Raw genomic sequence first — 9,035 nt, forward strand, 5'->3', positions numbered from 1 at the left:
AAAAAAAACAAAAAACAAAGCAAAACAAAAACCTATGACTATACTCTCTAGATGTCTTTGGGTCTGAAAAAAAAATGCCCTTTCTAGAAAACATACTTATTCTTAGTCAAGGCTGTGGGACTCTCCAAGGCTTGATAGTAGCTCTAGTGTCTGGTGGCTTCTGAAAGTCATGTTTTCTTGGGGTAGGGAGAAATAAGGCAATCAGACAAAGATCAGTTCCAGGCATGTCTAACCGGAGGACTGGGAGCCACATGCTTCACGGGATAAACATGACTGCAGTCAAGCACGTTTGTAGATGACAATGTCTTGTCTTATTCCAAAACTTTAGGCTGTCTTAAACTGAATATAGACTGAGGAAAGGGTTTGTAGACAAGAGAAATAGAAAAAGTGAGGTAGTGGCGGTAAGGTCTGGCTGTGTGGAGACAATAATGAGAGAACATCAGGGAAAAGCCTATGCCCTCTGGACACTCGGTGAACTAAGCCGCTTGATCAATAAATACCATTTGATCCAGAGGCCAAGCTGTAAGTGCTAGGGGGATCTTAATATTTTATTTTATGTGTTTGAGTATTCTATCCCCGTGTGTTTCTGGGCACAGTGTGTAGTCTTGTGCTTGCAGAGGCCTGAAGCGGGTATCAGATCCCTGGGGAACTTGAATTGCAGATGGTTATTGAGCTGAGCTAGAACCTGGGTCCTCTGGAAGAGCAGCAAGTACTCTTAACTGCCAAGCCATCTCTCGAGCCTTGCCATGGTGTTTTAAAGAGTTTTGCTGGCATCTTTGCCCCTCAACCCATTCTCCCCTCTGGGGACAGGGCCTTATAGGTGCTTGGGTGAGGTTGAGATTACTCCCTCCTAGCTTCACAACTTGTAACAGGCCTCAGAGACCTTTTACATGACTTGGATGGATGGATGCCTCAGAATTCCCAGCTCAGAGGGGGCTTCAATCGGGGAATGGCTGTTAAAGTGACTTGGGGGACACCACTAGGGACTTTCTAATGCAGTAACTCTCCTGTCTTTTAACACATGCCTTTAAAAAAAAAATCTAAGGTTTGAGCAGTACTAAAGGCAGAAAGGCTACTTCCCATAATGTAGAGAGTCACCCCTCAACCTTGGACTTCTCAATGGCTTATGAAACTCGTAAGATGTGTTCCAGTTTTCCAAAAAGGAAACAGATTAAGAAAGTTAAGTAGATATGCTGAAACTATAAGCTTTGGCTGGGTGTTTGTTACATATATATGCATATATATACATATATATGTGTATATATATACATATACATATATATGTATGTATATATATGTGTATATATATATATATATATATATATATATTCACCCTTCTAATAAATTACTTTCCCTACATTGGGTAGGGTCTATGAGCCTCATCTATTTTTTCTCCTCTGCCTACGTTGTCAAATGCTTTCCACCAAACCTCTTCACATGGTCACCTGTGACCTCCTGATCAAATTCAGGGGTCTATCCTCAGTTTTCCCCTTTGACCTCAAAGGTAAATTTGACACTGCAAGCACCAATTTCTTCCTGTCACCATCTTAGCCTTGGCACGCCTGGCATTGCATTCTCAAGTGTCTCTTATCTCCCTGACCCATCATTCTCTGTCTTCCCTGTTGGCTCCTCTTCTTCCCTCCTCCAATTAACTGTTGGAATCTGCAAGCACCCAGTCCTCAGCTATTCTCTCTTAATACCCATTTCCTTGGAAAGTGTCTTCTTACATAGCTTCACCTGCTACCTGGCAAGTATTTAGTCAAATTTGAATGCCCAGCTCCGATTCTTTCTGCATAGCATCTCTCAGATCTGACCGACTGCTTCTTCCTTTCTGGTTTTATTGCCATGAGCTTAATCCATGCTCTCATTACCCAGGTCAAATGCGCAGACTGAGAGGCTCTTGGCAAATCTCCTTGCTTACAACCTCCTTGCTTTGGCTAGAATAATTCTCCAATATCACTGAAATCAATTCACTCTGTATTCTGAAGACAGAGTTGTCCCTCATGGCTTCTTTAATGGAACTTGATTTCTTTGGTGGGCTTTAAGTTGGTATCACCAATAGACAACCTCTCTCCCTTTGAACTGGAATAATGGCATGTTCCTGGGGGTTCTCTCTAACACTCTGTGCATTATGCCTTGCTTAAAATAATAAAGAGTGAGGTTCAGTAGCACATACCTTTAATCTCAGAATCTAGAATTTAAGGCTAGCCTGAGCTACATAGGGAAAGCCTGTCTCAAAAGCAAACAAAATGAATGTTGCTGACTGAAGGAATTCTTGCTCCACATTCCTGTTTTGTACTATCCACTTTCCTTGCAGTGCAACCCTCCTGACTCAGTGCAAATTGAAAAAAAAAAAATGAAGAAATCCTTTAAAACACAAAGAACTCCAAAATCAATTGTACATATTCTTCCACCTGCATGTGTATAGACATGTTTGCATTCACACTGCCCCAGTAACCTATCTTTCTCATTTAATATATTGTTCATTTCTCCATGTCACTTTCTCTTTTCCTACAATATGATTTCATTATTTACAGAACCTTCCAGACAATGGATCTCTTATCATTCATTTAAATGAGTCATTTTTGTAATAGTTCTGTTCACCTTTGATCCTAGACTTTACAGATTCATAATATCATATATGTGTAGATGACATGAAAGAAGAAGCAAAATGGTCTAAAGGAAATAACAGAACAAAACCAAGAGGAGAGAAGGGAGAAAAAGGGGGGAGCAGCCACATATAGGGGAATATGTTCAAAGTATATTATGAAAATGTCCACAAGTAACTCAGTATAATAACTCTTAAATCCATGGAAGTAGTGTTTTACTGAAGATATACAAGGATATGCTTAATTCTATTAAAAGAAAGCATTATCAAACAAAAGCAAATTACTAATGTTTAGTGCCATTGTGTGTGGTGGATGTGAATAAGAGAAGGGAAACAGAAATCAATAGTTATAGAGTTTATATAGGCCAATCTTCAGAAAAAGAGAAACGCGTGTGTGTGGAGGGGTATCTGGTATCCCTTCAAATCCTAGTCCCAGGACAGCCCTAAATGGGCTTTCCTTCCACATTTAATGAAACTGATTCTATCAGACAGGAATCCTTCTTAATCCTCTCCACCCTTACAAGCACCCCTCACTGTCCCACAGCAGTTAAACAATCTTCTGTTTATCCATCATCTAGGATTCATTTATTTCTTGAATGGTAATCACAAGTATTGGCAAAGGGATGTCATTTATAATCATATATCTGGGCATTAAAATTGTACAGGAAAGGTTCTAATCCATGTCCAAGTTGTCTTAAAATAAAAGACTTGAGGCCCTAGGGAATGGGGGAGGCCTATTGGGGGGGGTACCCTCATGGAGGCAAGGGGAAGGAGAAATGGGATGAGGAACTGTGGGAGGGGTGACCTGGAGGGGGAGCAACGACTGGAATGTAAATAAATAAAATAATTTTTAAAATAAAAAAAATCAATAAAATAAAATAAAATTGAGGCACCATGGTCTAGGAAATGCTTCTTCCCCCATTCCTTAAAACTGAGTCTTTCTTGTTAACAGAGCAGCTCCACGCAAGTTGGTTGAATGGAACGTTGTTGGATTTGGCTACTTGCCAAAGGACAGGCACAGGCAGCAAACATTACTGGCTGAGAAAGCTTCCTGAAGTATTGCCTGTAGATTGAGAACACATCCTTCCATCTTTCTTCCAACCATGCATTCACCCAACAGGTTTTGCATGTTACTCTATACAATGCCCTCTTCTTGGAAGGTAGGGAAACACTAGTGATCAAATGACATAGATGAATAGTCTGTGGCTTTATAACTCTCCCAACTACACTTTTTTTTGTGAATTGGAAACAAGCAGGGAGTGCCAGGACATGGAGCTGAATGAGCAGTGGACAAGGAAGCCACACAAAACTCTGAATTAGAAAGAACTGTGTCTCTGGTCCAAGGATGCAGAGCCCTGTCTGAAAAACCCTGCGGGCATTCTCAGCTACTTGTCTGCTATGTTGTATCTTACCCTACCAGCTCCCAACAGTACCACCTTGAGGGTCTGGCCTACCACAAGCCATTCAGTTGTCAGATCATGTATTGCCAGTACCCACTCCTTACTTATCCATCTGTTCACCAATGTATCCATTATCTGAGGTCAATACCCTTCACTCTTAAGCACTTTGCTCAAATCTCAATATTTACTGATTATTTCTTTTCACCCTTTGAATTGAAATACACATGCAATCAACTATATAAATATTAATTGTACATTTTCAAGAAATTGGCAAATGTTAAAATGTCATTACCATCATTCAAGGTCCCTCTTTGTCCCTTCCTAAGCAATTGCCTCCTTCAACTGTTGGGCCCTATTTGGCTCTGGTTTGGGTCTTGAGGACAAACCCGAGCCCCCGGCTTGAGTTTTGTAAACTGGTAGAAGTGGTAGCCACAGTAGGAGTAGGCTGAGTGCTGGCTGTCCAGCCCTCTCTCCAGTCTTGACCTGGGTCTGTGCTAGCCCTGGCCTACTTGGTACTGCCTGGCAAGGATGGGATTTGATGGCTAGTACATACAGAAGGGATTTAGTGTGATGTTTCCACAGTGCATATAGAGTACATTGATCACATCCATACCTCCTTTCTTCCATTCTTAATCCTACCACCTTACTCTAGAAAACGCTGCTCTACTTTGAGGTCAACTTTTGGGTTCCATATGAGCAAGGGCAAGCGGCACTTATCTTTGTGTCTGCCTTCTTTGGCTTCATACACAGTCCTCTGGTTCATTTTGCTGAAATGGCCTTCCGAATGGCTTAGTAGTTCTATATGGTATGTGATAGTGGTTTGAACAAAGATGGCCCCCATAGGCTCATATATTTGTTTCCCAGTTGGTGGACTGTTTAGGAAGAATTTAGATCTGTGGCCTTGTTGGAAGAGGTATGTCTTTGTAGGTGGGCTTGAGGTTTCAAAAGCCCATACCAGACCCAGTCTTTTGTTCTCTCTGCCTCCAACTTGCCAATAATATGTAAGCTCCCAGCTACTACTCCAGCATCATGACTGCCTGCCTGCCTGCCACCATGCTCCCCCCCATGAAAATCCTGGACTCATCATCTGAAACTGTAAGCAAGTTCCCAATTAAATGCATCTTATAAAGTTGCCTTCATCATGGTGTCTCTTCAAAGCCATAAAATAGTAACTAAGACAGTGTGCATATAACACATTTCCTCCATCCACTTGCTGATATGCATATTTAGGCTGGATCCATATCTTAGCTATTGTGAATAGCATAAACAAAGGAAAATGGGTATCTCCTTTATGTGTGGGCTACATTTCCTTTGGCTACACATGCAGGATCACATACATGGTCATTATACAGATAGGATTTTTTTCCAGGTACTGCAAACTCATTTTCCACAGTGGCTGCACTAAGTTCCCACCGACAATGTAGAGCACTCTTTTTAAAAAAGAAGACTTCTTTTATTCAACCCAATGTTTTCAAAAACCGTCCACATTCTTGCAAGTATCTGCAGTCTTTTTCTTAGCATTGCTTACAGGACTCTGTGATGTTGGTTTATTCATTTTCCTACTGATGCACACATAGGCTATTTCTATTTTCTGACTATTAGAGATCACACTGTTGTGAGTGGTATTATAGAAATCCTCTTCAGGGCATGTGTAGCTCTTTTCCTTAGGTAAATACCTAGGGGTAGAAATTTTAGGTTATAGAAAAGATGTGGTTTCGTTTTATAAGGAACTGCCAAACTGGTTTGGAAAATTGTTTTATCCTCCCACAAGTAATGGATGAGGAATTCAACCACATGAGGTTACTTTTGCAGCCTTCTGCTTCGTTAATAGTCACAACCATGTCTTGCATCCATGAAGTGAATTTGCCTTCATACTTCTAGGGGGAAGCCTGGTTTTAGTTCTTAGCTGACCTCAAGTTTGATGATAACTCAATGAACATCTACACAAGTGCTAAAATGTAAGCATCAGCCCTGTGGAATAATTGCTTTTATTGAAAGTACATGTGTTAAGCAATTTCCATGAAGAATCTCAGTGAGTCCTTAATGACAACTCTGTGCAGTAGGTACACTACTGTTCCCACTATATAGGTAAGGAATCTGAAGCCCAAATGGGTGAAGAAACTGGGATATTAAGTAACTTGCTCCAAATCACACAGGTGGCCAATCTGAGATTTGAACATCTTCATTGCCATAGCTTTATAATACTGCCATCTATTGTCTGTGTACAAAGGATAGCGGGGGGGGGGAGCATTTCCAAGTATAAGGTCTCATTGGCCTTTTTATTTTACATATAGCTGAGAAAATGAAGGTGGAGATAGAAGGGACTTAAGTTAATAGGGAAGCCACCAGAATCCAAATATATCATTTTCCAGGCAGGAAATATTTCCATTCCACTTCTCAACCTCCTTCCATGCTTTGGGCAATTCTTGATTTTATTTCTAGCTTGTTAATAGTGCTGAGGAACTACAAAGCACTTGGAGATATTTGAAAGAAATGCATGCCTCTAAAAGAATGAAGGCTAATCTTCCCTTTGGGGAAGACATAGGTCATGACATTGTTAGATTTCTGCCAATTCCTGCCTGGGTATTATCTGGAAAATGTTTCACCTACCTACCCAGTCTTCCTTGAACAAGAGAAGAAAATGTGTGGCTACTTGGAGCATTCTGTGGGAAACAGTGAGAAGTGGGAGGTTAAGGAGCACTTTTTCTCTTGAAGTCCCAGAGCGCCATCTGGTGACAGACTGGAGTTCACTTCTCTTCAGATTTTTTTTTTTTTTTTTTAATCACAGGAGCCTAGCCGGTCCTTTGAGAGGCTCCACCCATCAGCTGACTGAAACAGATGCCGAGACCCACAGTCCAACATCGGCTGGAGCTTGGAGACTCTTATAGAAGAATTGAGGGAAGAATTGAAGGCCCCAAAGGGGATGTGACCTCCACAGGAATAGGGGGCTCTCAAGAGACTGAACTACCAACCAAAGAACATATATGGGCTAGACAACATCTGCCCCACGTCCCCGCCCCGCAACATATGTAGCTGATGTGCACCTCGGTCTTCATGTGAGTCCCCCGACAACTGAAGCGGGACTCTCCCTAAAGCTATTGCCTGTCTGTGGAATATGCTCCCCTAACTAGAAAGCCTTGTCTGGTCACGTTGGGAGAGGATGTGCCTAGTGCCTAAGCCTCACAGAAACTTGACCATTCCAGTCAGGGATATTCAGGAGGGCCTCCACCTTCTCAGTGGAGAAAGTGGGTATGGGGGAAGGGACTTATGAGGGGAAACCAGAAAGAGGGCCAGCAATTAGGATGTAAAGTGAAAAAAATTGTTTTAAATCGTTAAAAATGTAATTCAAAAGGAAACAATATTTCTACTCACAAGAGCCCAGAGAGAGGACTTTCTCTGGTCCTGCTATGATATTGTTCCTGATATGGTGACACTAAAATTCCTGAGAGGGCAAGGAAATGGCAGATGCCAGCCTGACCATTTTAACAAAGGGGCACTAAAAGTGCTGGTAGAGGTCTGTAGCAAAGCACAGCGCTTAAGACTTAATAGATTCAGCCAAGCTGTGGTGGTGGTGCATGGCAGCATTCTGGAGAGAGTGGCAGATGGACCTCGGAGCTTGAGGCCAGCCTGGTCTACAAAGGGAGTTCCAGAACAGGCTACACACTCCCTTTCTCGTACAATGGAGATAACCATGTTTACCATAGGAGTCTAAAGCAACGGCTGAACACGAAATAGCCTGGCTCATAACACTGTGTGTGTAGCTGTGGTTTTTTTCATTCTCAACAGTAAGGCTGTGGTGCTGTAGAGCGAGGAGGGAGGCATTTTACTGAACCTGGGAGAACTCCTCGGCATAGGGTGCTCCCAAAGGTATCGAGGATGTGAGCTTTAAGCTTTACCAGTCTGGAACGGTCACTTTCAACTCTTACCAAATGCTAGGCTTTATGCTAACTCTTGAATCTCCATGCTGACCCTGGGGAGGTAGGTACAAGTTAATACATCTGCATTACAAATTTGAAAAGAAGTTTAGGAAGTTAATTCTCTCTTTTCTTCACCTAGACAGTAAAAGATAGCCACAGGTTTCCCTGGGTAGTGTAGGATTATAGCCTAGGCTCTACGCACTCTATTCTTTTGCTTGCTTTATCAAGTGATGAAGAGAGGCAAAAGACATGGGCTCTTGAGTCTCGCCAATTTCCAAAAGATGGTGCCAGTTACTTGAGATATAGCAGAGAGAGTAATCTAGCTCTGGAGCATGTTTGTGAAGGTAGTCTTTTAGTGGACAGGTTTTAGAGAACATACCAACACTTGACACATTCAAGGAACCCAGAGCGTTTACTTCCCTTCACTCCTACACCAGCAGGGAAGGTCTCCACATTGGGGTAGCAGGAATCTGGGTGCTTTTGAGCTGGAAAATGACCCAGGAACATTTATGGATTCTTGAAATCAGGCCCTAGACCATGAAAGAAATTGTTCCCACATTGAGTAGATAGGGCCTGCCTTGAAACTCAATGCTAAGAGAAAATGAAGACCAGTTATGTCAAAGGCCATTTGTCTGAATTTTGACTTTGTTCTTAGACAGTAATGCTTCAGTGGCTCATGAATCATCCAACAATGTTAAACTGTGATGGGGCTTGATCATTTCCCATTGCCTCAAAACATGAACAATTCTGGGTGCCTCTGCTACTCTCCAAACTGTCCATGACACAGCATGGGCAGATCTTATGGTCCCCTCCCCTGCATATCTTTAACACACCAGGGTACCCACACTGAACGCACCCTAAGTCTACACTTTTCCTCATATATGCTGTGGCCAGCACAGATGTAACACTCTAAGAGACTAGCAAAGTGCCCAGGGCCTAGGGCAGCCTGCCTGGGACCACAGACCACACATCACTGTGCTGAGAACGAGTCCATCTAAAAGAGTGCTACTTTTTTTTTTAATGGCTCAGTACATGTGATAGTAAAAATTGATCCCTTGGGAAAAGTGGGTAGGAATGCAAGCTGCCAGGAGTTTGGGCCACTGTGAAGGT

The 9,035-nt window shown here is 42.3% G+C and overlaps 1 long non-coding RNA gene across 1 annotated transcript in view; it reads left to right on the forward strand.

Moving 5' to 3' along the window:
- The window catches only part of LOC116089107, a 34,981-nt gene extending 27,843 nt beyond the window's left edge, over positions 1 to 7,138 (forward strand). Inside the window, exon 3 of the long non-coding RNA XR_004118158.1 lies at positions 6,797 to 7,138. This is a non-coding gene — a long non-coding RNA (uncharacterized LOC116089107). The remainder of the gene's footprint in view (positions 1 to 6,796) is intronic.
- Positions 7,139 to 9,035: the final 1,897 nt, after the last annotated feature.

This window comes from Mastomys coucha, chromosome X (genome assembly GCF_008632895.1).
Source record: "Mastomys coucha isolate ucsf_1 chromosome X, UCSF_Mcou_1, whole genome shotgun sequence".
Lineage (NCBI taxonomy): Eukaryota > Metazoa > Chordata > Mammalia > Rodentia > Muridae > Mastomys > Mastomys coucha.